Raw genomic sequence first — 27,574 nt, forward strand, 5'->3', positions numbered from 1 at the left:
CATTTGTGCCCTTTTTTTGGGCGGGTAGGGCCCAATGCTCGGTTTTCATTCCCCCACTGTCTCCCAAGGGGTTTGGGGAAAAAAAAGCTTTCTTACGAAAAACAGCAGATTTATTACGAAAAAAATGGGGGACTGTTAGATCATTTTTTTTGCCTTTTTGTTAACTGATTTTTTTATATAGCTTATGGGCGTCTAATGTGCCAAATGCTTTGTGACGTCACCAAAAATGCACGCTTTTTTAGTCAAAATTTTTCCTAGGGAAAGACAGGAATTGAAATTTTTTTTCCCCGGCACGTTCTCAAAAATGTATACTTTCCCCGGTTTGGGAAAGGGGAAAAATATAAGAAACTTTAAAGCCCCCCTGTGTTTTGACGGGGTTTTCACTACCGAGGGACAGTTGTGGAATGGGAAAAAAACCCAAAAGTTAGCGAGGTTTTTTTTTTCCAAACTGTCCAGAGGGTTGGGGGGGGGAAAAAAGCTGTTTTTTTCAGGAACAAAGTTAGATCATTTTTTTTTTTTAATTTTGTTCAAAAAAGATCGTGGAGAAAAAGTGGGGTTTGAATATTTTCTGATTGCCCTTTTTTATATAGTTTTTTTTTACGTCACAAAAGTGTCGTACTATGGGACGGAAACCCCGTGCACGCTATTTCAGACAAAAATTTTTTTCCCCCTGGAAAAAAAGGAATTTTTTTTCCCCCGGGGGGTTTCCCTGACAAAGTTTTAAATTTCCCTTTAGGTAGGCAAAAACACTTTTTTTTGGTGCGTAATTACCGTGGTATTTTTTAAGATAATTTTTTTTTTTGTTTATAAATTTAAGCATCGTCAACGTGAAAAAAAAAGCAGATATTCCTGCGTATTTATTAAAATTAAATGGAAGTTGAGGTAGATTGTTTTTCATTTTCTTGTTTGTTTTCCCCCTTATGCCCGAAAATCGGGTTTGCGCATGTTATTTTGTTTTTTAACATCTTGGAAAACCCCGGAAACAGAAAAAAAAAAATGTGATAAAAATAACTTCCCCCATAGATTTTTTTTTAAAAATCATTTAAAAAACTTGGGAGAACCTCATCTTATATTTTTTTCAATCGTGCAAAAAAAAGTCATTGGACAGGACACTCTTTTAATATCCTTTTACAATTTTATATAATTACACGTTTTATTTTAAATGTGCGCACACGCAAAGGGAGATTTTTGACCCGGGTTGTACACTAAAGTTATGTTTTTTGAGAGTTGTTAAAAACAGTAAACCCCTTTTTGCGCAAGACAGACTGACGAAAAATTTTTTTATTTGGCCCTGTTTTTTCGGGGTCATTTGGGATGTCTTTTAACCCTTTCAATTTTTGTAGTTTTTGTAAGTAGTTTTTTTGAAAAAAAAGTTTCCGGATGGGTAATACAGAAAAATACGGGGGCCCCCCATGGGGCCCAGTGGTTTTAAAGGGCGTGACTTCAAAAATTTCTTGCCCCCCATCGAAAGTGGGTTCGAGCCTCACTCGGGGTGTTGAATTCTCCCTGTGGAAACCAAAATTTGTGGGTTACGGAAGGGCGGTGGTTCTACCCAGGTGCCCGCTCGTGATGAAATAATGCCGGAGGGGCTTCTGGGGTAAATTCCCCAAAAATTAAAACTGGGGGAAAATCGCCCTATGGAAACCCTTTTATGTGTCGGTTTCGACGTTAAAAACCAACAAAAAAAAAAAAAACTCCAGAAAATTTCAGTGGGGGTCCTTAAGTATATGTTTATAAAAGCGGGGAAAAGAAAATAAAATTTTTTCTTTAAATGTCAACAAATGTAAAAAATTTTCCAAATTTCCCCCATAGAAAATTTGTATCTTTAGCGTAAAAGATTTGTATCTTTTTTGCGAGACTAAAAATTTTGTATCATTTACCTTAGTTTTGTATCTTTTAGCAGCTTCGATTTTGTATCATTCAGCGCTGTTGTATCATTTAGTTCGTTTTGTGTGTTTTTAGTTTTTTCGTTTTGCGGGAAATTGTATCCCTTTAGCGTTCCCCCAGTGTTTGATTCCCTTTTCCCAAATGAAATAAACAGCCCAAAGGGGAAAGATTTCCCGCTGCCAAAAAAATTAATTAAGGGCATTTTCCTTGTTCACGTGCACCAAAAATTTAACGCACGGGGGGACAGGTGGACGTATTTTTATTTTAAAAAGTGCCGCACCTTCTAGCTGCACTATGTATTTCTCGTTTTATTTTTAAATTTAAAAAGTGTACGCGTAAATTTTTATCTACACACGCGTTAAAAATTTTTTTCGGGCGCATGCGAAATTTTTGTGCTTGTTTTAAAATATTTACGCGGGGTGCATTTACATGTTTCCCAAAAAGGCGTTTAATTTTATGCATGCACGCTTTATTCTGGTGCTTGTATATTCAAAAAATGCATGCAAAATATGAAATACAAATACATTTTTATTTATGTTTTGACGTTGTTTTTGAATGAAATAAAACCAAAAAAAAAACCGTGTAATGCAGTTTTGAGGGTTTCCGTCGTTTTTCTTCGGATTTACTTGATCGCTTGTTGATATTTTGGAAAAAAACTGCTGTTCTAGTCCTTTTCGGGGAGGGCTTTAAAAAGAGAGAAAAAATTTTTTTAACGATAGATTCACCCCTGGTGTTATAAAAAAAGTTTAAAATTTTTGCCCGTTCCGTGGTTAAAAAAGTTAAGGTTTTTACGGGGCCCCTAACGGAATTTTTTAATTCAATGGGGGAAAAAACGTCAGCGTGAAAAAACAACCCGAATCCCCGCCCCATTTTTATTTGGGAAAATTTAAAAGACGTTTAGGTAGGTTTATATATTAATTCTGCATTTGTTTATGTGCTTTAGCTTAAATTTGTTTTTAAAATGGGCCCTTTCGTTTTTTAACAAATGTATTTAGAAATCCTCGGGATTTGCATATGTTTTTAACACGAAAAAAAATGCGTTATCCCTACAAAAAAAGGGAAAAAGAAATTTTTTTTTTTCAGCATAACCAAAAACTTGCATGTGTAAAATTCTTTCTATAGGGGGACTTTCATTTTATTATTTTATTCAAAAATTTTGTAATTTTAAAGGGGGCTATAGGGTTTCCTGAATAAAAATTTTTCATTAAAAGGCATTAACCAAAAACTTTTTCGCAGTGTTTAGATGAACGTCAAACACCAGTCTTTTTTTGTTGGTAAAGGGTTTCGAATGGGAAGTACTAAATGAGTTATTAATTTTTTATACTCTTAAAAAACAAACATGGGTTTGAACCCTTTCCGAAATGCATGTGCCAAATCTTAACAGATTTTCTAAAGTGAATCATCGGGGGAGGGGATCCCATTTCCGACCAAAACTTAGTATATGAACTCGCCCAAAAAGGGCTTTTTTTAGGGGGAAAGTGTTTTTTTACTCAGTAGAAAAAACTTTAAGCTTAACGATTTTTTTTTATTTAGCGAGCCTAAAAAAAAATTAAATTTATAACACTTCCGCTTTTAGACACAATTTTTTTAATCAATTCGTAGTGGGGAAAATAGTGCGGATGGCGCCTCGCCCGAGGGCCCATTTTTACGGGCCACCCCGGGTCTGTAGTTTGCGTTTGGGTAATTCTTTTGATAAAATCTTTCCCAGGGAAAAAATTTATACAGAAAACTTTCCTATTGGAATGCATTCCCATGGGGAAAAGCTTCCCCTTGGGAAAAAGTTTTTTTTTTCCCATTGGAAAGTTTCCCTTTGGGAAAAATTTTCCCAAGGGGGAAAAATTTCCTATGGGGTTCCCAAAGAAAAATTTTTTCCAAAGGAAAAATAAATTATCTTTTATTTTTAAAAAATAAATAGCCAGTGCCCTAAAAATATTTTTTTTAAAAAGTTGATTTTTTTTTCCAATAGTTTTTATGAAAAAAAAAAATAAGGTTTTCCCATGGGAAAAAATTTGATGGGAAAAAATTTCCCAAATGTTTCCCCCGGGGGGAAAACACCCCTCCCCTGGGAAAAACAATTTTCCTGGGAAATGGCCGTTTCCCCTTGGGAAAACGGCCTTTTCCCCTGGGAAAAGAAAATTTTTAAAAATGCAAAATTTTTTTTAATTTTAAAATTTAAAAGGGTTAGAATGATGAAAGTTGTTGGGGTGCTTATTTGGTAGATATGGGGGTTCAAACAGAAAGATTTTTAAGTCCAAAGCCTTTGTAGAAGTACTTGACGTTTTTGCCAATTATTGTCCGTGGCAAATTAAAATTGGCGGCCATTTTCAATCAGTTATTTGTCAGTAATTCTGAGTGTTAATGTGGTTTAATTTAATCGTGTATTCCAAAATAGCTGGCTTTTATTATAACTTAGATTCCGTTCAAATAAAGTTGTTTGAACGTATGTTTAAAATTGCCACTTTAGTTTGTCAATCCTTACTTAATGTATTACAAGATAATGATTTCTTTAATTGTCACAGCTTGCATCTGTGGTAATTATAAACGTTATTGTAATACGAAATTACAGACGGATAAGCTATATTTGAACAACACTCTAGCTGCCAACAATAAAAACTTTTATCAGTTATATAAAATCAAAAGGTACACTATAGTTTCCTGAACTAAGATGATCGTCTTATGGACAAAAGTCTACTAGTGCCATGTGGAATACGTAATCATCACATGATTTTTAATTATTATTCTAGATAATTTAGCGAATATGTTTTGCCTTCAAGGACGACTACTAAAATAAGGTTTGAATTGGTGCCTTTAAGAAGCATTAATTACAATGCGGAGTTGAAAATAGCCCATTGGTATACTAAGTAAAATGTAAAGTATCTATTACCTGACCAATTATTTGCCTAGATTATTTCTTTGGTAATATGCCTTAACAATTTCTTTGGTAATATGCCTCAACAATTTCTTTGGTAATATGCCTTAACAATTTCTTTGGTATATGACTGTTATCGTTTTACTCGTTTAATACATCTAACGCATCACCTCCCCCACCCCCGCCACTACCCTCTCAAACCGGAGAAAAGAACATTAATAATATAAAGAAAAGGCCACGTAAATGTATATGAATAACGGAATCCTTTTTGTCTTGATTTTAGAAAGGTTATTTTTTTTTGTCATAAATAAATACCCGTCAGAGGTAGAAAGGATAATCTGCACTTTCCTTGATATTCATATAAGGCAAAATAACAACTCTCGCTAGTGGCTATATTTAACCAACTGATTACAGCGAAATAGAGAAAAGGTCGCCGATCACGACAAAAATGCAGATGTTGCAGGCTCGGTTCATGGACGTTATTGGAAGTGCAAGCTATCATAGAATGTTAATGTACAAGTATTTCATAATCGGACCAAGAAGATTGATTAAAGTCCTTTTTTGTTATCTACATATACCTCTTTTATACAGAAACTTTTACCTGATGTCATCCTGAACCAGTGATAGAGGACAAAACAAATGCCCTTTTAAATAACTTACATCAATTATACTGCAACTTCTGATTTTCTGTAATAATTGCAACCAATAGGAAATAGAATGTTACTTTATCCTTTTTTAATCTAAGAAAAATATGTAGAAGTCTTTGTTTTCGTTCTTTTTAAGTTATATCTATGTCCAGACCTATAGATTTTATATCATCATCCAATGTCAAATGTAACATTTAAAAATTTTTATTATCAGACACATGTGTCTGCAAAAATGGTGTGTAAACGTTCAATAAAAATTTCTACAAATCTGTAGACAGTGAGGCAAGTGTCACTTTTATCTCTCGTCCATTACAGCCGGAAAAGATAATAATAATTGTGTAGCACTTTATTACTGCAGTTTTCGAACATGACGGAATTTCAATACGTCATTTTAGGTCCGAAATTAAGTATCAGCCACTGTTTTCCTATCCAAATTTGTTTAATTAATCGAAATTTGCAGTTGCACAAACAGATGCTTATTTCTCAGATACTATGACTCATTTATACTAACTTAGTAAACAGTGTTAATATTTTAATTCCTGTTTCCTATTATTGGGAGGGAATGTAGACGTGACCAATACATTAAAAATGGTATGGGGCTAAATGTATACATAAACTGACCTTCATTGATTTTGTAAGAAAGCCTGTTTGCAGTAGTCTGTTAAAATGAATAAACTATACAGTGTACTTTAAAAGTACATTTTGTTACAGGTTCACTGCTACAGGAAAAAGAGCAACGCACCTACTCAGGATACCTGAGAAAGAGATCAATAGTTGTTTCTTCGATTATTCAGTTGAAATAATTGTTTACACATAATATATGACGTTCAAAGTTGCCGCTTTCAGATAAAAGATGGAAACATTGTTCTATTTCAGGACTCTGTGGAATGTAGAGATATGAAATAAAAACAAATATATATATTCCTGTTCTAAAATATGATATTGTAATAAATGTTTTCGTAAAATCAAACATTTATATCATAAGTTTAGTACGTTAGATAAGTCATTAATAAAGGAAGAGGCTAAGAAATGGTTAAGAGTGCTGAAACACTTGCTCCTCACCGATGTAGGTTCGGGCCTTTCTTGGGGCGTATAAGTCTACATATGCGAAGCCATCCAGCTGGCTTACGGAACGTTGGTGGTTTTACCCAGGTGCCCGCCTGTGATGAAAAAATGCCTGGAGGGGCACCTGGGATCTTCCTCCACCATCAGAGGCTGGTAAGTCGCCATATAAACAATAATTGTGTTAGTGTGACATTAAACTTAGTGTGACTGCTTAAGAGTTATTCAGTTGAATTGTTATCATTTTGTTCGTTTGATAGTTCATATATCATTTAAAACTAAAACGCATGTAATTTCTGAAAATAAGCACCAACATATGTTTTGTCAGATGTTGATTTTATCTGCATTTCCCGTCTATAAAAGTTGTACCAAGTACAATGTATATAAGTAAATAACAATCTAAAGCATAGCAATTTTCTTTGCAATTTAAATACACCCTTTCAGACAAAGCATTTCAAAAGCATATAGATATATTCTTGCATAAAAACTACTTTTTTCACTGGATCCGCCCATGTATAAACGGGAGAAAATTCGTGTGCAAACAAGGCAATTCACGTGCTGTTAATACATGAAAATGCTTTGCAAGGGCTATATGTATGTATTTTTACGCACACTGGTATTTGGCATCTGCGTCTTGTTTCTTCCTTAACAACCTCATCTTGTAGCATTATAGATACAATGTAATCCATAGTATGTTTAGCTGTATCTGTTTCCAACCCCAAACGTACTGCCCCCATCAATGTACGCCCTAGCTTCTCTTAGAGTTCACTCCCTTTACAAAGCGTCTGTTCAGTTATTGTAAATAACTGTGAATAAATAAGTATTCTTGCATAAAACCTTTGTTTTTTGCCGATTTTGGGCATGCACAAACAGGGAAAAAACGTGTACAAACAAGCAGATTCTCGTGAGCACGCGCTGTTGGTGAACGTTTTGAATATGCTGTTGTGGGTCCAACGTAAGCAAATTATGGATCCCGAATCAATTTTGGCCGAAGTCGAAAGGTCCGAGATTTATGAAATCATTTCATCTGCATATTTTATAAAATATCATTTTTCAACCTAACTTTACTTTAACTTGTAATAAGCGCTACCTCTCTTGATACGCGACTGAATTGACGTTCCTTATTATTGTATTATTACGCGTATTAGACTCAAAGTAAGTTTACACGCCGCGATTTAATCCCTGAAAATGATAGGCAAACAACAATTTACAAAAATACAATTTCGTTTTCCAAATTAATTTGAGTCGAGAAAGTTGACATGCTAACTTTAAATCTTACACTAAAACTTTTAAAAAATGTTTGTGTCTAAAAAAATGTTTGTGTCTACTTTACACATCTATGCAGTCTACTGATACAGTGATGGTGTGTAATGTAAAGCATAAACATGACGAAGCGTAAAGTTTGAAGGATTTTTCCACAGTTAATGAACATTTGATGAACAGAAGGTATTTATTATATATTTTTCAATTTATTTGTAAATCTCACCAACCATGTTTAAGTTTATAAATCCAATCTAAGTTGATTATATCGATGTTCGAAAAATTAAAATTTTTGTGTTTATCAAACTTTGATCGCGATAGGGTGGGGTGCAAAGCAAAATTTTCTAGTTATAGGCCTAGAGATTTCATTCTTAACGACATGAAGAATATAGGTATTGATACCAGTTTCTATTAAACGATAATATTTACATTTAAAAAGCGTAAGGGGCAGACTATTAATTTAAACCAAGCAGAATTGTGTTCTGTCGGCACCTCACCTGCAAATTGTGTAAAGACAGGATGCCGTGTAGGGTTATGCCCTTTTCTCATAATTCCGAGCCTCTAAAGCTAAAGTTCCTACCGATATATCGGAAAAAGGGGAAGTCATGCTTATTTTACATATATTTAATATTAAAGAAATTACCACAACAAGAATGTCCGTTCGACATGTATAAAATACGCACTGTTTCTGTATGCCCTGGAAATGCATAAATAAAACATGTGTCCATAACAACCTGAAACGGCCGACTTCGATCGGCTAATGTCAGCTGGATAGTCTTGTTTTTTCGATATTTCCAGCACTTAAGTTGTGTTTTATGCAAGAATAGCGATAACGCACGTTTGTTTCGTGAAACATCTGCAGAATCCCTCGGGCTATGTTGGTGCACTCGCCCTACGGGCTCGTGCACCAACCAATCCATTGGGATTCTGCAGATGTTGTTACACAAAAAAACGTGCGTTAACCCTACATTCTTGCATAAAACCTTTGTTTTTTGCCGATTTCGGGCATGCACAAACAGGGAAAAAAACGTGTACAAACAAGGAGATTCTCGTGAGCACGCGCTGTTGGTGAACGTTTTGAATATGCTGTTGCTGGTCCAACGTAAGCAAATTATGGATCCCGAAACAATTTTGGCCGAAGTCGAAATGTCCGAGATTTATGAAATCTTTTCATCTGAATTTTTATGAAAAATATCATTTTTCAACCTAACTTTACTTTAACTTGTAATAAGCGCCTCCTCTCTTGATACGCGACTGAATTGACGTTTGTATTATTACGCGTATTAGACTCAAAGTAAGTTTACACGCCGCGATTTAATCCCTGAAAATGATAGGCAAACAACATTTACAAAAATACAATTTCGTTTTCAAAATTAATTTGAGTCGAGAAAGTTGACATGCTAACTTTAAATCTTACACTAAAACTTTTAAAAAATGTTTGTGTCTACTTTACACATCTATGCAGTCTACTGATGTAGTGTTGGTGTGTAATGTAAAGCATAAACATGACGAAGCGTAAAGTTGGAAGGATTTTTCCATAGTTAATGAACATTTGATGAACAGAAGGTATTTATTATATATTTTTCAATTTATTTGTAGATCTCACCAACCATGTTTGAGTTTATAAATCCAATCTAAGTTGATTATATCGATGTTGGAAAAATTCAAATTTTTGTGTTTATCAAACTTTGATCGCGATGGGGTGGGGTGCAAAGCAAAATTTTCTAGTTATAGGCCTAGAGATTTCATTTTTAACGACATGAAGAATATAAGTATCGATACCAGTTTCTATTAAACGATAATATTTACATTTAAAAAGCGTAAGGGACAGACTATTAATTTAAACCAAGCAGAATTGTGTTCTGTCGGCACCTCACCTGCAAATTGTGTAAAGACAGGATGCCATGTATGCCCTTTTCTCATAATTCCGAGCCTCTAAAGCTAAAGTTCCTACCGATATATCGGGAAAAGGGGAAGTCATGCTTATTTTACATATATTTAATATTAAAGAAATTACCACAACAAGAATCCGTTCGACATGACGTATAAAATATGCACTGTTTCTGTACGCCCTGGAAATGCATAAATAAAACATGTGTCCATAACAACCTGAAACGGCCGACTTCGATCGGCTAATGTCAGCTGAATAGTCTTGTTTTTTCGATATTTCCAGCACTTTAGTTGTGTTTTATGCAAGAATAGCGATAACACACGTTTGTTTCGTGAAACAACATCTGCAGAATCCCTCGGGTTATGTTGGTGCACTCGCCCTACGGGCTCGTGCACCAACCAATCCCTTGGGATTCTGCAGATGTTGTTACACAAAAAAACGTGCGTTAACCCTACAGTACAGTAAAAACACCATGCATAATCCCATGAAATGCGTAAGCTACTTGACATTCATTGTAACCAAGTATAGTAAAATACTATGCATAATCGCGAGAACTGCATAGGCTATTTCAAAATAAGAAATGTAAAGGTCACTGGAGAAGATCAATAATGTCATAGTGTTCTGATTATTATGAGAGTATGTTTATTGAAAAACAGTGTCCAGTTTAAACCAAGACATTCAGCAATTCACCCCTTTTACAAAGACGGTTGACAAATTTAATCGTGAACTGTTACGGTATGCCGTAAATATATCGTTAATAGTTAACTTTTTTGCGGAAACAATATCAAACGTCTTTCTTCAGTACTTCGAATGGAACATACATTTCAACACGCAGTGATATTTATCAGATATTTAACATCTATTATACACAATCTGACTAAAGTACATATCCTATTACGCTACGCATAGGATCTGAGAACGACCTATTCATGGCCTCGTTCTGACGACCCTTTCGCTAGCCAATCAGAGCCTAGCTTACAACATTTTGCAAATCTACCTGTAGCCTTGACTTTTAATATTTACAATTCTTATGTAGTATTGTGTCAGATGACCGGTTAGCTCAGTCGGTAGGCCACTTGCTTTGTAAGCGAGGGGTCCCGGGTTCGAGCCCTGATATAACTGCATATTTTTCTTACTCTTTGGCATTCGAACAAGTCGTCTGATTGGTTAAAATAAAAATAGCAATACTGGAAATCCAAAATATACAGAAGACGTATGTGAATTTGTCGTTCTCAGATCTTTGTTTAGAAGATCAAGTACTTCAGTCAGATTGCTGTTATACATTACTATATTACCATTATCAGTGTGTCTATACTATTGTTTGCTTATTTAGCGATCAGTATAGCCTTAAATGAACACTTAAAATGTCTTTATTTTATAAAATCGTTATCTATTCGTAACTTGCTGATAAATCTGCTTGATGTCAGAAAGTACATGAGACACGAATGGCATTACAGTTATAACTCAATCAGATGTAATTAAATACACATTAAGCAAAGCTGTCGGCCCCTCTTTGATGTGGTAATACTCAAACACATGTTTACGTTAGTAACCATCTGTAGGAAGAGATATCTGATTAACACATTACACATGTAACGTGTTTAATAAAAACTGTAATGACTTGTTTAAAAGGGATATTTAAAGTTACAAAAAATATACTTAACAACTGCCTTATCCAGTTTGACGAAGAGGAAAGGTGAAAGCGTCTGTAAATACTATTCCCGGACTACATAATTATCAACTGGTATTGAAACCAGCATCCCCGTTGTATTAAATGAATAATAATCTTACAAAACATAAGAGAGCTGATTATTCTCTTTTTTATCCTTCTTACCTGTTAGTGTCTTTATAATGTAATGCGAAAATTGTTTTTATAAAAATGATTATCATGTCAGATACATGTGTTTTCAATTACTGTTATTTAAACCGATTTCAAAGACCTCATCTGTCTTAAATTGGTGAATATTTAGAATTAAGTCAAATTTGAAACACCTTTTATTGTTACCAAAATGATATTTCCAGACAACATCAAATATTTACAATACTTGAAATTGCTTGATTTAAATCTGGTTATACGAAACGTTTCTTGCATGCCAGGCTGAATTTTCCCGTGTTTTTGCCGGTGCTGGAAAAACTCATCTTACACCCCTGGGTGTAAGATGACTGATGTGCTGAAATCTATGAACAAATGCGTAAATTCATACGCTACTATTGTAAAATAGCCCTGTTTTATTTAATTTCTTCTATTAATATAATTGAAGAATACGGCATGCAAGAAAAAGATGGAAATATCTGACTCTCAGGTAACTTTTCGCGGTAACTCGGCAGAGCCCCTTTACCGTCTAAACAGTTACCCTTTTAGCCAGATATTTCCATCCGCACCTTCAATCAGTGAAAGATTCTTTTTTCAGTTTTTTTCAAAATAAACTACAGACTATTACTTTTCTAAAGGACACTACTTTACATTTTTGAATAAAAATCATCGGACACATCACAGCTTTTATAAACTATATTGTAGACAAATAACTTAAACAGTTCTAGCCTCTTCTTTTAAGTATTTCATTGAATAACGGTAGACATATTGTAAAACACGTGTAGTCTTGGTTTAGTTCTGAAAACAAACATGTTCTTTGTACAGGAATTTGCGTTATCTCATTGGTATTATTCACGTTGTTCTTTAAATATCAGCCGCAAAGTTGAGGGTTAACCAATTAATAATATTTATTTCAAACAGTATTGTTTTTATCATTATTGGTGCCAGTACAAATAATATCACTTTCATTTAGGTATGACATTTTCAACATGCTTTATAAAATATACCTAAAAACGTGAAATTAAACAGCTGCTGTTTTTTAAACACGGATATCAGAATACAGAACATAAAACAAACAAGATAAAAAGATTCAGAAATAACATATCAATATTCTATTTCAATTTTGCATACGAATATATGTCTGGTTCAGTTCGCGAAGTGTTGTAAAAGAAAATGAAGTTTTAACAGACTTTTCAAAACAGCCATAGTATCGACATTGCTATAACCTGGGGACAATGTACTCAAAGTTCCGAATGTCTGCCTGCATCAAATGTCTGCCTGCATTAGTCTGTTAAATTGCATGAACTACTTCAAAATTAACAAGTGAACGGCAACCAGAGACAGGCAAATACACCTTGTCGTCATACATGAAAGTAAGATTTCTAGCCTTTGAGAATATTTTTTATGAAATGTTCAGTTGAAATGCGTAAAACAAGCTGATTTGAAGAATTTATATTCACCGCTAATGACGTCTTAAGACCATTTGCTTTGTTGCCGATACTGGCAGATTTACTATTAACAAAAGATGCGAGGCATAATCAAATTGTAATGAGTGCTCTTAAAGTCTTCAGCTTGAAAACAAGAAACATCTAATGTTCCGTATTTCAGCCAGACAATTGTAACATAAAGCAGAAAAAATGTTACTGATGTTTTCATTCTATTAGAGACAAAACTACTTGTTGGTGGCTCTGTAGAGAAAAATCAGAACTATTCGAATATTTGAAACTATTGAGGTAATGTGTAGACATACTCAATGAATCTATAACGATATCGGGTAAATGACGATTTTCATTGGTATTCACAGTACAAATCAAATTAGGAAAGGTGTTTCGTATACAGTATCCACAGGTACATTAACTATTTCAAAATCAGCAGATTCAAAACTAGGAAAGAGTACGACAGGACCTAAAAACCAGTTCGGCAAATGGGCACCATGCATATTGAACAACTGATAATCCATCTTAGAACTCTATAACCATTCATCTGTCATATTTTCTCAATTATTCTCAATTTTTTTTATGAGTTTGTCAATGTTTCAGAATACGTTGTTTGTTCTGCCTATGTTATATTTGCGATATTATATGGTATGTGTTGTGTTCTGAGTGTAAGTCTACCATTCTGTTTGCCCTGTCTGGTTTTTATAACGGTCTTGCATAAACAATAGCAAACACACATAAACACAACGCCATTCACGAAAGCTATTTTCTAAAATCTTTATCTCGTCGTAAGTTGCCGAAGCAGCTGATAATATTAGCTTCATGTCAGAAAGTATGTGTGCAGCGAATGGTGATATAGTTATAGCTGAAATACAATATTGTTGGCTATTTGATGTGCTAATACTCAAACATGTATTTATATTATAAGCAAAATTAGTAAGTATATAAAAATAAGAAGAATCAGGATCATTGTGTAACAAATGTAATGCATGTCAATTACATACGAACGTGACTTTATATATATGGTATGCCAAAAACAAATTCTATCATACTGCTTTTTGGAAAATAAAGAATGTATTATAAAGTTTAAGGAGATAGTGAGCATCGTTTCTGCGAAGACATTTGTAATGTATTTCAATTACATATATGTACGAACGTGCCTTTTGATATACCCCGATATGTGATGCCAAAAACAAATTCGTTTATGCTTTATTTTGGAAAAGAAGAAATGTATTATCAAGTGAAAAAAGATTCAAGTGGAAAGAATTCGGAATCGTATCTATTAAGACAAGTTAACAGAGTGAACAAAATCGGCATTTAAACAAAGTGAGGAATTATGATTCGGAAACCAAAGTTTCAATTGTTTCTTTCGCTTTTTGTTTCTCGCATAGGAATCAATACCTGAATACATGTATGACTGAAGCAACATCTAAATAAAACATAAACAGAATGATATAATGATCTACCACAACAACAATCAATGGTATGCATTATGATGCAGAAATAGGATTTAAAGAAAATTAGAGAGCATACAAAATTACTAATAAAATGAAACCCAGTCCTGTTTTTAGCTCACCTGTCACAAAGTGACAATGTGAGCTTTTGTGATCGCACGGCGTCCGTCGTCCGTGCGTCCGTGCGTCCATGCGTCCGTGAGTAAACTTTTGCTTGTGACCACTCTAGAGGTCACATTTTTCATGGGATCTTTATGAAAGTTGGTCTGAATATTCATCTTAATGATATCTAGGTCAAGTTTGAAACTTGGTTACGTGTGGTCCAAAACTAGGTCAGTAGGTCTAAAAAAAGAAAAACCTTGTGACCTCTCTAGAGGCCATATTTTTCATGAGATCTTCATGAAAATTGGTCAGAATGTTTACCTTGATAGTATCTAGAATCAAGTTTGAAACTGGGTTACTTGCGGTCAAAAATTAGGTCAGTAGGTCTAAAAATAGAGAAACCTTGTGACCTCTCTAGAGGCCATACTTTTCAATGGATCTTCATGAAAATTGGTCAGAATGTTTATCTTGATGATATCTATTTCAGTTTCGAAGCTTGGTTACGTGCCAAAAAAAAAAAAAACTTGGTCATTAGGTTAAGTAGTAGACACCCTGTGACATCTCTACAGGCCATATTTTTCATGGAATCTGTATGAAAGTTGGTCAGAATGTTTATCTTGATAATATATACGTCAAGTTCGAAACTGGGTCAACTGCGGTCAAAATCTAGGCCATTAGGTCTAAAAATAGAAAAAACCTTTTGACCTCTCTAGAGGCCATAGTTTTCAATGGATCTTCATGAAAATTGGTCAGAATGTTCATCTTGATGATATCTAGGTCAAATCGAAACTGGGTCACGTGCAGTCAAAAACTAGGTCAGTAGGTCTAAAAATAGAAAAACCTTCTGACCTCTCTAGATGCCGTTTTTTTCATGAGATCTTCATAAAAATTGGTGAGAATGTTTATCTTGATGGTGTCTAGGTCAAGTTCAAAATTGGGTCACGTGCCCTTAAAAACTAGGTCATTAGGTCAAATAATAGAAAAACCTTGTGACCTCTCTAGAGGGCATATTTTTCAATGGATCTTCATGAAAATTGGTCAGAATGTTTATCTTGATGATATCTAGGTCAAGTTCAAAACTGGGTCACATGAGCTCAAAAACTAGGTCACTATGTTAAATAATAGAAAAAAAACGACGTCATACTCAGTTCAAAACTGGGTCATGTGGGGACAGGTGAGCGATTCAGGACCATCATGGTCCTCTTGTTAAGTATCAGCCTGTAATTGATCACTAACCATTTCTTTTTCAAAGAACCGATGAAGAGGCATTACGAAAAAAGACTTATCTTAAAGACTTTTACTCAATGACAGTTTTCTAACAAAAATAATACAATAAAATAAAACTGTTCCTATTATTAACACGGGGGCCTCCACGGCCGAGTGGTTAAGGTCACTGACTTCACATCACTTGTCCCTCACCGATGTTGGTTCGAGCCTCATTCAGGGCGTTGAATTCTTCACCAGCTGGCTTACGAAATGTCGGTGGTTCTACCCAGGTGCCCACCCGTGATTAAATAATGCACGGAGGAGCACCTGGGGTCTTCCTCCACCATCAAAGCTGGAAAGTCGCCACATGACCTAAATTGTGTCGGTGCGACGCTAAACCCAACAAAAATATTATTAACACAGATTGCAGTTGTAACCATTACATTTAAGAGTAGCACTGGGATAAGTGAATACAATGAATGGCCTTCATTGATTTATTAGGAAGTCTTGTCTGCAATAGTTTGTGGTAATGCATAAACTACTTCAAAATTAACAGTTTAACGGCTACAGGAGAAAGAGCAACACACTTATAATGATAGCGGAGACAGAGATTTCTAGCACCCATGAGAATACTTGAGTCATGAAACGATCAGTTGAATACTACCGTAAACGTCTGACTACACAAGATATTATATTTGTTTAACTTTAGGCTGTTTGTATTGAAATATACCGATTTAGTATTATAAACAAGATTGTGGATAAGTTAAAACATATTGATTTCTCATAAAAGTTTTTCACCTCGTAAAATTGAAACATTTTATTTGATGAGTTACTTAAAGTAAACTTAAAGTGTAACATAAAATGATCGAATGTATTACAGCACTAATATTTAATTAGTTTGCAACTTCAAATGGAAAAAACTTGTTATGCTTTTTACTTATCGTATCTCAACATTACAATTACTTATATTGAACGTTGATTATTCGGTTTCCTACATTTTCACACTGAAAGCTGCGAAACTGCAACATGCTGACAGTGAAGAATACGTTTTATTTAGTGGAATCTTTTGCTAACCCGTTTGTGTTGAAATGCAACAGAGTTCAAAAGCTGAAGTTTTTATTGATCTCCGGAGAAAAACAGAAAAATGTTATAACATCCTAATGGAAATTTCATACAAAACTGAAGAAAGAAAAAGAGCTGTATTATTGAACATAGAGTGTTTCTAAAATTGGCAGCATATCTCATTACCAAAGTAAATGCAAACTGTGTTCAAAGGAAATACTCGTGCTAGATTGTATTTTGTATTTCTCCAGTCATCAGTCCGGCTTCATAGAAGTGTTGATGGTGATGTTAGGACGGGTGTCGTGATCTAACCTTTGAGAGGGTCTCTGTTCACAAACGTTATTCATTGGTTAATTTGCATACGTATGTCCGTTCATAAAATTTACCCATTTGTCAATTTGCATGTGTTTGTCTGGTCACAAAGGTTGTCTATTAAACAATTTACATACGTTTGTATGTTCAGAAATGTTAGCTGTTTGACTATTTTAGATGTATATGGGCGTCATTGTTTAATGTAAATTTTGATCATTTGTTTACAAAAACAGATGTAATTTATATATCTCTGAAAATAATGTTCGCCAAGTTTCCTTATCTCCATATCCACTACAGCTTTTAAGTGCAAGTCACAAACTTGTACTTAGGTTATATCACAAAGAATGTACGATATTAAGGGTAATCTTCTGTTAAACATGTGTTTAACTTGCCTTTAATATTCTGTCAATTTAGAGTTATCTGTCACGACTTCACTTTATACCTATTGAATATTGAGTTGTGCTTTATACTTACATCATATGACATTTATTATTTTCATCAGTTATTTTGTTAGAGACAGTTACCAAAGCGCGTGTTGAAGTATTACCGGGGGCAAACTCTCGGTAAAATGTCTCAGATAGTTTTCTCATACCCGTCTTAAAATGTCGAGCTAGAATAAATGCGCTAAGCAGCATATTGATACAATCAAACAAACGCCATGAAAATCTATTTTTCTTGAAAATATCATCTGAGCCATTTATCTTGTTTTATGCTACAAGATTGAGGACATGTATATATCTGAAAAATGATTGGTTAAGTACATAATATGACAAGCTGACAATCTGCATAAACACACATTTTAGCAAACTGCTAGGTACTGTATTCTTTCAAAAGAAGTATATATGTCTACACATAATTTATTATGATTTGTTCAACGTCCGTTTCTGTAGCAGTCGTTGAAACACAGTCTTGTAGGAGGTAAACGGCAAAGTGACATCTGCATAGCTAGATCTAAAACGTACTTATAAAAGACAGTCTTTAAGCATCAATCTGAAATTATAGAAGATCTTTGTTTCAAACGTTTGTTTTGTGCCTGTTACCGGGCTTAAAGTAGCATTGGTTCAAATAAGACGTAGAGATATATAGTAACCTGCATTTCATTCTGATACAGGAAGGCACCTGCGTACATTTGTACAACAAGAGTTGATGAGCAAGGCATGGTAAGGCACAAGTTATGTGAAATCAACAGCTGTTGTTACTCGAATACTTTGTAAAATAACATAATTATAGTACTTCACAGTGTGCAATCTTTATTCTAATCAAATAAGCAAGTGGACAACTCATGACTTACCCGGTAGGGGTTGTGAATATGACATCTTTCTATACCATTTATTGTGCAATTTATAGTACACTTTTAATTTTTGTATACAATTTTCAACTGCATTAAAGAATAGATATTAAACGGGGTTACCCAAAGTGGGGCCTGAAAAAAAAGAATAGATATTTTACGTTGATTACCGTAGAGAAATAGTTGAAAAAAGTAAGAAGGAAAGGGAAAGTAAGGAAAATATAAAGAAACCTTTTATGTAAATTAAAAGAGCAAGGCTTGAATGAAAATTATCAGAGGGAAAATGGCTGTTGCTTTGTAGTAAACATCTGTTGTACATCAAATATTGGACACTGATATAAAATTCCTCCATTCATTGTTGAGACTATGGAGAAAATCAGTTTGAAATACCCAATTTTTCAACATGGACGAAACATACAAACAATATCTTTAAAACAAAATATCGTGGAGTATTATTCCAATGATTGACTGTTATTGTAAACATCAAATATATGCAGGGAAGCAATATACAAAATTTGATCGTTAAATTACACATAAATGTAACACAAGATGTATAAAATCAATAATATAAAGATTACTTACAGAAGTCTCTTCATCGTTTTGTATATTCAAGAACACTTTTTAAAGGTTTCTTTGTTTATTTCAAGTGCTTTAAACGTTGGCATATTTATAACCATGTGATCTATACATCTATGTTATACTTTGTTTTTCCGACGGAACACCGAACCTTAAGTGGAATATGGTATAAACATAAGTAAACACTTTGTATTTTAGGAATAGGGAGAAGTAAATACCGAACCAAAATAAACCAAAAGTCATGCATTACCATTAATAACAGCATGTTAGAAAGTGTATGCATTTTAAACTTTGATTGACAACCACCCAGTTTTGTCTGATTTATTATATTCTCTAGAAGGCTGTGCTCTAAGTGCTCTTCAGATACATTAGTAATTATTTAACACACAGTTGTGCAATTACCATATTTACATGTTGTATTTTATATAACTACACATCTTAACACTTCCTAGAAGAGTCTTAGTTGTAGTTATCAAACTTTGCGAATTTACTAAACGCTTAATTTGAATAAAAATGGCGATTATATCAGTCATAGTCTAGTGGTTGGTTTTCTTCACAAATGGTGTCTATATTAATATGTTTCCGTCATTGCATCCTTATACTTTTGTTTGCCTTTGAATCACAGTAACATCTTAAGCGGAGCAAGGCCTCTTTCGTCAAATAATTTGATTTGAATTTATACGAATCGCTTGCCATTGGACGCTGTGGTTCGAAATTCGAAAAGAAATGCAGCCATTAAAAGCAGAAAATAGCCATGTGACTTAAATATTCCTATGTGAATTACAACCAAACAATTGTATGTAATGCGGTAGATTTCCGAGGGCATGAAGCTTGATTCACCCACTTGTTTACAAGTCGTCATCATTAAGGATGCGTATATTACAATAAATACAATATTTGAATCGCGTAATAGTGACAGGTACGAGTAATTTATTTATTCGATAAACTAACTCGAAATTCCGACCTCGTTACTCCAAATTTCGGCTTGTTAACTACCGTATACGAACATAGGTCCTGGCTTATGTATCTAGGGTAGCCCTAGAGGGTCTTACTAACTTGATAAAAGTGTTGTTTTTTTTTCACTCCGTGTCTTGTAAAATGACACTGTTTACAGTTTCAGCAAGTATATTGGTATATCTAAATAAATATAATAAGCTGAAAGCCAACTTTTTTAAAACATAATTCTTGTTATTTTAACCTGTACTTTTTGGATAAAAATGCGACAAAATCATGCACAAACGAAACTATCGTCTTAAGTGTTTTATGTATAGAGGCATACAGACACTAAATAGAAAAATGGCGCGAAAAAAAATGGTAGTCGCATAATGGCGGATACAAATAGTCCTCAGTTTTTTGCTCTGTAAAGCTATTTCCTTATTTTCTTTGCTAAAATCACATGACAGATCATGCTGACATGTAGTAGCATTTTCATTATGAAATACAACATGCAAATTTTCATGGAAACTTAATCATACACCATCAGTATAATTTGGGTCTCATTTTTTAGCTGATTTGCAGTTTGTGTGTTTGACTGAAATTATTTTCTTGCATCAAACATGACCCCACTTTTCTTTGATTTTTAGTTAGCACTGACAATATTCTTCAAGAAAATGTAAGTTACTGACATTTAAAATGGGTCCTGATGTGTGCTGCGTTCATTGGAAATAGGTCAGTTTTATATAGAATAAAGAACAACAACTATTTAGTGTGTTATAACCTAGAATTATCCGGTAGCAATTTGATACATATTATGCAATAAACAACTTCTGTTGTCATGAACAAATGCTCCACTGGAGTATGATCTGACATTCAGATTCTGTAACATTCAAAAATAAAAACTTAGTATCTTATGGTATGTTTTAGTGACAAAAACATTTTTAGTATGCTTAAGAACAGGAAAAAAGAACAACACAAAGAGAAAAAAGAACAAATGTATGAAGCTTCAAAAATATATTTTCCTTAACTAATTATAAAAAGTAACATATACTACCGGACTGTTTGACATACTATTTGTAATCATTCTTTTAAATTTTCAAACTTGACTTATTTCAAAGTGTGTTTTTTTTTTAATTATTCCGGATAGTACAGTACTGAACGCTTTTCTGAAAGATAGCCGAGGCTAAAGTGTTAAACAATGTAATTATTTAACCTATCTATTGCAAACAATTTTGACGGTAAAGAACTAATTATGACCAAGGGTTAATGCTCTTTTGCATGCTCGGTCTGATACTCCAGCCGTCAAAACACGAAGCTTTTCTTGTATGATACTTAGTGTTTCAGTTGTTGTTAATTTACGTTCATTTCCAGGTAAAGTTATCATGTGCTTTTTAAGTTTCTACAGATGTTGGGTTTAGTCTAAGGTTAACGTTAACATTAATATCTAAAACCGTATTTTTCCAGGAAATATATATACATCATCTTTAAAGCTGTTGGTGTGTTTTTCTAAAGTGAATGAATATGATTTTTATTCGAGTCAGGTTCATAGTTTGAAAAGAACTAGTTTATTTACCTTATTAATACCGAGAAATTTCAGTTGAATGTAAGACTGGTCGTTACACAAGTGTGTTATGTTATATGTATAATCCAAGAAATGATTTCACACCTCGGAACAAATGAAGTTGCAGTGGACAACAAAAATGCTTCGTGTACTTCAGCTTTCATAACAACCTTAGTGTCTAACTACCTGGTTAGGACCGTGACATAATATTTTAAAGAAATTAAAACACTAATATCATCAAAACAATAAATCCATCAATAACACAAAAATGTTTTAACATACAAAACGGAAATCGTCTTTTTCATTTAAAGACAATCAGGACTACGAATCATTGCCCTTAGCCTGGCTCCCTGGCTGCATGGTTATTTTTATATCAATACTGGAAACATTTTGTAAGAAAATTTTAAGCCTCTAAAATAGCACAATTTTATCTGATGGCTGAACCCAGGGGCAATAAAAAATCTCAATGTAGAAACAACCTTCTGGAGTTACTTCCCTCTTAATGAAGAAAACTGATATTTGTAAATAAGAACAAACATAGGGACCGGAGCCAATCTACATTGCCCTCTGCGGTCATTGCCTGGAACAAAATACCAGACTACAGTGGGAGATATTGTTTTCTAGCGCCGCCAAATAGGCGTGTGCTATGATCTTATGTTTGCATCTGAACTGGAGTAAGAGCGTATAATTTATGTAAAATGGAAATGTTATTGCAAAACATTAAAGTGCATATGAAAAGAAACTCGTGGGATGGAGACAAACACTATATTTCAGCAGTGTTTACTTGTCTGTCGAATTACGACAAAAGGCAGTTTATGATTTAGGTAATGACGTTTGTAATAATGGTTTAATGCTTTTCCGTCCATATTTCAGACTAGGCGCGTGCAATTATAATTTGTTGTTTAAAAGGTTGTTTACATTTTTGTGGAAGAAGTGTAACTCCGTTTATATTTGATAAAGAATTATTATGGCAATTGTGTGGTTATTTTCAGGGAATGTTTCTAAGCTGATTAAAAAAAGACAAAATTTATATGCACCGTTATATATAAGTGCAATTGACGTCAAAGATATCAAAAATTCATTATAGGCTTTCTTTATTGTAAACAATGGTGAATAATAGTTACATTGAAGGGGCTTGTTCAACGTGTGCGTTATTCAGTAAAATTTACATGTACACATGCATGAACACCGGAAACAAAGTAATTTAATGCGTTTAATTCCATAATGCTTTTAATTCCGAACCGATGTGTTATTATTTGATGAATTTGCTCCCGCATCAAAAATGTTTAACCAACTAGTTTATCAAATTTGGAACCGAAACCATTGTCTTCTATTAATTAGGAAATGGCGTAACTGAGAAAACGAGTTGTTTTTTCACAAATGAATACGTTACCGCCGTTTTTCGAATATATGACTGCTACCGGTTTCGGCAGTGAATCAAAGTTAAAATATCTGCATGAATACTGAAAATCTGTTTCTATGATGAAATCGCTTGTCGGCTTAACCAGTCAAATTGCTTGAATTAATAAATATTGGAATTATTTATAATTACTGAAGTGTCTCTGAGGTCTAAGAACACTGAAAGAATAATTATCATGTTATCATTGATAAATTCAAACTGCGCTCCTGAGAACTTATCGCCTGAGGTTTGAGTCTAGTCTCAGACCTAGTCCAACTAATTTGACGGTATTATAGGAAACATATAGTTAGTTTTCTTATGGGCAATATCACACTCGAAAGACCAAAATAGTGGATGAAATTTTCGATGAAATTGTCATCGTTGCCGATTTTGGTTTAAATGCTGATTTTGTTGCAAATATGAGATAAATTCAAATATAACTTGCATGTACGGCAATATGCGTAAGCGATAAAACCAATAACTTTACATGACTGTGCACTGTGATTTATTCTATATTATTTTGGTCCTTCGAAGTTTTGACGGTTAGATTGCCCGTCACAAATATATAAAACAATCTGACCGTCGAATTATTTTACTGGTCTGAGAACTCAGTTTAATAATCTAGATATTGTATTAATGTCTCAACTTTACCTTAAAGAGAAAATTTATTTCTTGACGGCTTCCTAGTTGTGGTTTTTTTTTGCTTCGTAGATTTCTCTACTTTGTTGGAAAATGGATAGACGCCCCTTAATGTATCATTTTGTCATTTTGACGAAATACAGTAGTGGTGATAGGTATAATATAAACATTTTACAGAGTAACAACGACTTAGCAACAACTCAGCAACAATTGACATGCTAGTTAAATTACACTGAACGTTTTGATTAACTCTATGCCATCAGCATAAAGTACGTGAAAGTTTCCTCGTAAAGGTCAAACTGCCCCGATAACTTGTGGTGACCGAAATTGCTGATGCAATCTAAGGATTGGAATAATTACAATAATCTGATCAATTGTAGACAGAACAATTCTTGTATATTACATTGAATAACCAAAATAAATCGTGTTTTTTCTCACTTTGTGACATCCAGTGTTGATATACAACGTCTGTTGCTGTAATGTCAGGTTCTTTTTAGAATCATTTTAGAAAGAAAGACAAAATACGTGAAATCGATGAAATTACAAAAACAGATTTAGTAACAAAAAAGGGGATTGTCAAAATAAAATCCAAAAGATATTGGTTACCAGAAAAGAAACGAAAACAAAACAATAGGTGAAACTTAAAGGAAATAGTTAAAATAGAAAAACAAAGCGACTGCCACAAATATTTTTCTTTGATATCCTTCTTGCCATTTCCATTTCAAGTTCCTTATATTTGTTATTCAACTCGCTTACATTTCGTGTTCGTAATTGTTCTTGGCGTTATTTCGCGGCGGAAATAACAGATAGGAAAATTCAGTCACCGTGATAAACACAATATCAACTGAGACAGATCTATCGTTGCGATCATATCTTGCTTTCGATTTTAGACAGAATCCGAACAATTTTCTCTGAAAGATATTCATTACAGATAAATAAAATTGTCTAAAATAGTCTGCCAAAGCTGCCAACTGGTTATTACAAATATAATGGACCACGTCATAGCACTGTAGCTCCTATTTATTATAAAAACGCAAGTGAACAAATGCCTTTCACCCTGTATTGGAGCCATTTGCCTGTTTGTATAGCGACTGCGATTGGTTTGGCTATGCTGTAAGAGAGTAATCGCATTAACGAAGCTAAAAGAGAGCATTTGTCATTAGTATTTCTATCAGGCTATACGTCTGTACTTGGAAGCAGTCGCCATGCACAATGTTATTTGTAAGAAGCGGTCAGCCGATGAGTCTAATGAATCACAATTAGTAAAAGATGGTCAGTGATTGATTGAAGATGGGCAATGGAATGAAATAAGATGCAGACGAAAGAAAGAATCTTTCATTATAGCTTTTCTGACAGATTAATTGTAGAAAACGAAGATAACCATTTTCTTAGGAAAAACGCTTTAAAAAAAAAGATTTGATTATTTTACTTATTCCAGCATGATTGCTTTTGATTTGTTAACTGTAAAGTAAAGCGCTTGAAGAAGTATAAAGATTAAATACTGTTTATTTCGTAATTTTAACAAAGGTTACATTAAGCGATTTCAAGGTTAGCATCATCTGCGGTGTTATAAATTCGCGAAAACGTGATTGTTTGTGTGTAAGGACATAATGCATGTTAACATTAATCCTTCTTATGCTGTACACGATTGGTTTTGCCGTGCAGTCTGATCATGATCTGCAATGTTCGCTATTCAGCCAGTATATTTTTGATAAGCATCCCTTTTAACAGTTAATAGTGCTGTCCAGATTGAAAGATCGACAGGTTTATTATAGAAAATTAGCAGGGTAAGGGTTAACACATATTTTGAATTCGTGAGTGACATTATTCTCGAATTCTAGCGGAAATAAAACCATCGCGAATGTTGCCGAATAAACAGTACTAAACGCTTACTATTTTTTAGATACCAATTATAACTAAAGTTAGTATTTTTGTGACGAAAGTTTATGAGATACACTCTATAATTAGATGTTTTGGTAGAATATAACTCATCAAAGCAAACAAATAGCAGACACGGTTTGGCCAAGCCAGTTCGTGAGAGATAATGAAATGTAAAACAAACCTTACATCCTACATAACCATATGTATACACACACATGAGCAGAATAAATCATAACACTGAGACCAGATATGGTCAAGCTTTATTCAAGTTCCATTATTTTATTGCTAACCGTTTCGATATTGGTCAACATAATATAGTAACATTTACAAATGAATTAGGCCACTAGTTACACCAACAAAAGCGAACGGCCCGCTCCATCGGCCTTTTGGAATATTTAATGTCTAAAACGTTCCATATTCATAAACTGAAATGATTTTAAAATGATGTTACTTTTTATATTCTAAGAAACTTTGATAAAAACCTGTACACATAAAGTATATGCATATCAATTATTTCCACTTGAAATATCAAGAGTTAAACAATAATTTGATGTTATCTCGCCATAATATTTATGAGCTAATATTTATAGCTTGTTTCTATAGCTGTAATTATAAAAGCTTTATTGTCAGTTTAAGCGCTTGAAAAGCATTCAAGAAGAAAATATCTAATTACACTCAGCCTTTTCTTTTCATCTAGAACAACGGCTTCACAGAAATAGAATTCCCTCAAATATACACATTTATTGCATGAACTTTCATAAAAGCTACAATAAATCACTCATTCCTAATGGCATATCAAAATAATAATAGTTTGGATAACCACTTTAAAAGAGAAAAGTGAGTTCTTGCACCATAATGTGAAATTAATTTTATTTTGTAACTTCTTAAGGAATAACTTAAAAAAAAAATGGGAACGTATGTTCAGTCCTGCTCGTTATTGTACGGTTTACTTTATACCGGAAAGGGTAATCCCCAAAGCTGCCTTGCCCTCTTAGACAACGCAAGGTTAGACTATATTCTTGTAGTAGTAAATGTCTAGTTGCAGCATAATCACTGCCATAACATGTTCCAAATTGAATATAGTGTATTAACAACATGGTTTTGATAATGTCGTTTGCAGCCTAAATATGACCCGTTTATTTTATACTATCACATTATATATTTATCTATGATTGTTATGCATGTAAGACTGTATCCGGTATTCCGTTTTCTCTCATCAGAGGGTGATATTTCATACCTTTACTGATACGCATACGTACCGGTATTTTATCATGTATTTCTAAAGGCTTCTGAGGTGTCAAAATAAAGAAGATTGCATTTTAACTAAACATGCGCATACATATTTTTTTATCTTTATTTATTAATTTTTGAATTTCAGAACTGTTCAGTTTTACATGCAACGAAAAGAATGATCAATTTATTTGGTATAGTTGATTTTACTATATGATTCGACGGTACAATAGTTTATGCTACTAACCGGTCAATAGTTAAACATATGTTTCCAGTGCTGAAGTAAAAAAATAAGTAAAACAATTTTGTAATTTATTTCTAATGAATATATATATTTAAATATTTGTTGAATGGCTTGCCAGTCAATAGTAAAAAATATTAACCCTCTGTCATTCGGTATTCGTGCAAGAATTTTTGACTATTGATCGGCAAGACATTCAATAATGTATATTGATAGGCGCTTATTACATTATTATTATATTACATATAAACGTTCCCGCAAGTGTCCATATGCGTTTACTTACAGAACAGTCCGTGGTTTGTTTTTCAGGACTTGGAAAATGTTCACTAGTCAATTCAACAGGAAAAATGGAACTAAATAAACAGTACGCAATTTCAGACTTAAAATTACATAGTGTGTTCAAATGTAATAATTTTGATATGCGTTATCTATTTACTTATTTTACCCTACAATCTAGTAATATTATAGAAGTATAATCGTTTTATTTCATTATACAAAATACCAATATATGTTGCTATTACTATTATTTAAACATGCTTTTATCAAGCAGATTTTCCATGCTGTTTTATATACAAAATGTCATGGATGTGCAACATCTGTTGCTACGACAAAACTAAAAATCAAATAACTCAAAGCGTCTCTCATTATTAGAGGGAAAGAGGGAAATGCGACAGTGTGAGTGTTTCTATATACAACATTACAATAACATACCAATGATATGGTTAGTGTTCTGTTTTCCTGGAAATAGTTCCCGCAGATATTTGCCGGATTTCTTCTTTTATCTTCATCAGTATTAATGTCTTTATTAATCAAAAATATATT

The 27,574-nt window shown here is 33.6% G+C and overlaps 1 protein-coding gene across 1 annotated transcript in view; it reads left to right on the top strand.

The window, feature by feature from the left end:
* The window catches only part of LOC123563089 (QRFP-like peptide receptor), a 295,846-nt gene that overhangs the window by 117,512 nt on the left and 150,760 nt on the right, over positions 1–27,574 (top strand). The gene's annotated exons all lie outside the window — the stretch shown is intronic.

The sequence above is a fragment of the Mercenaria mercenaria genome, chromosome 2 (genome assembly GCF_021730395.1).
Source record: "Mercenaria mercenaria strain notata chromosome 2, MADL_Memer_1, whole genome shotgun sequence".
Taxonomy (NCBI): domain Eukaryota; kingdom Metazoa; phylum Mollusca; class Bivalvia; order Venerida; family Veneridae; genus Mercenaria; species Mercenaria mercenaria.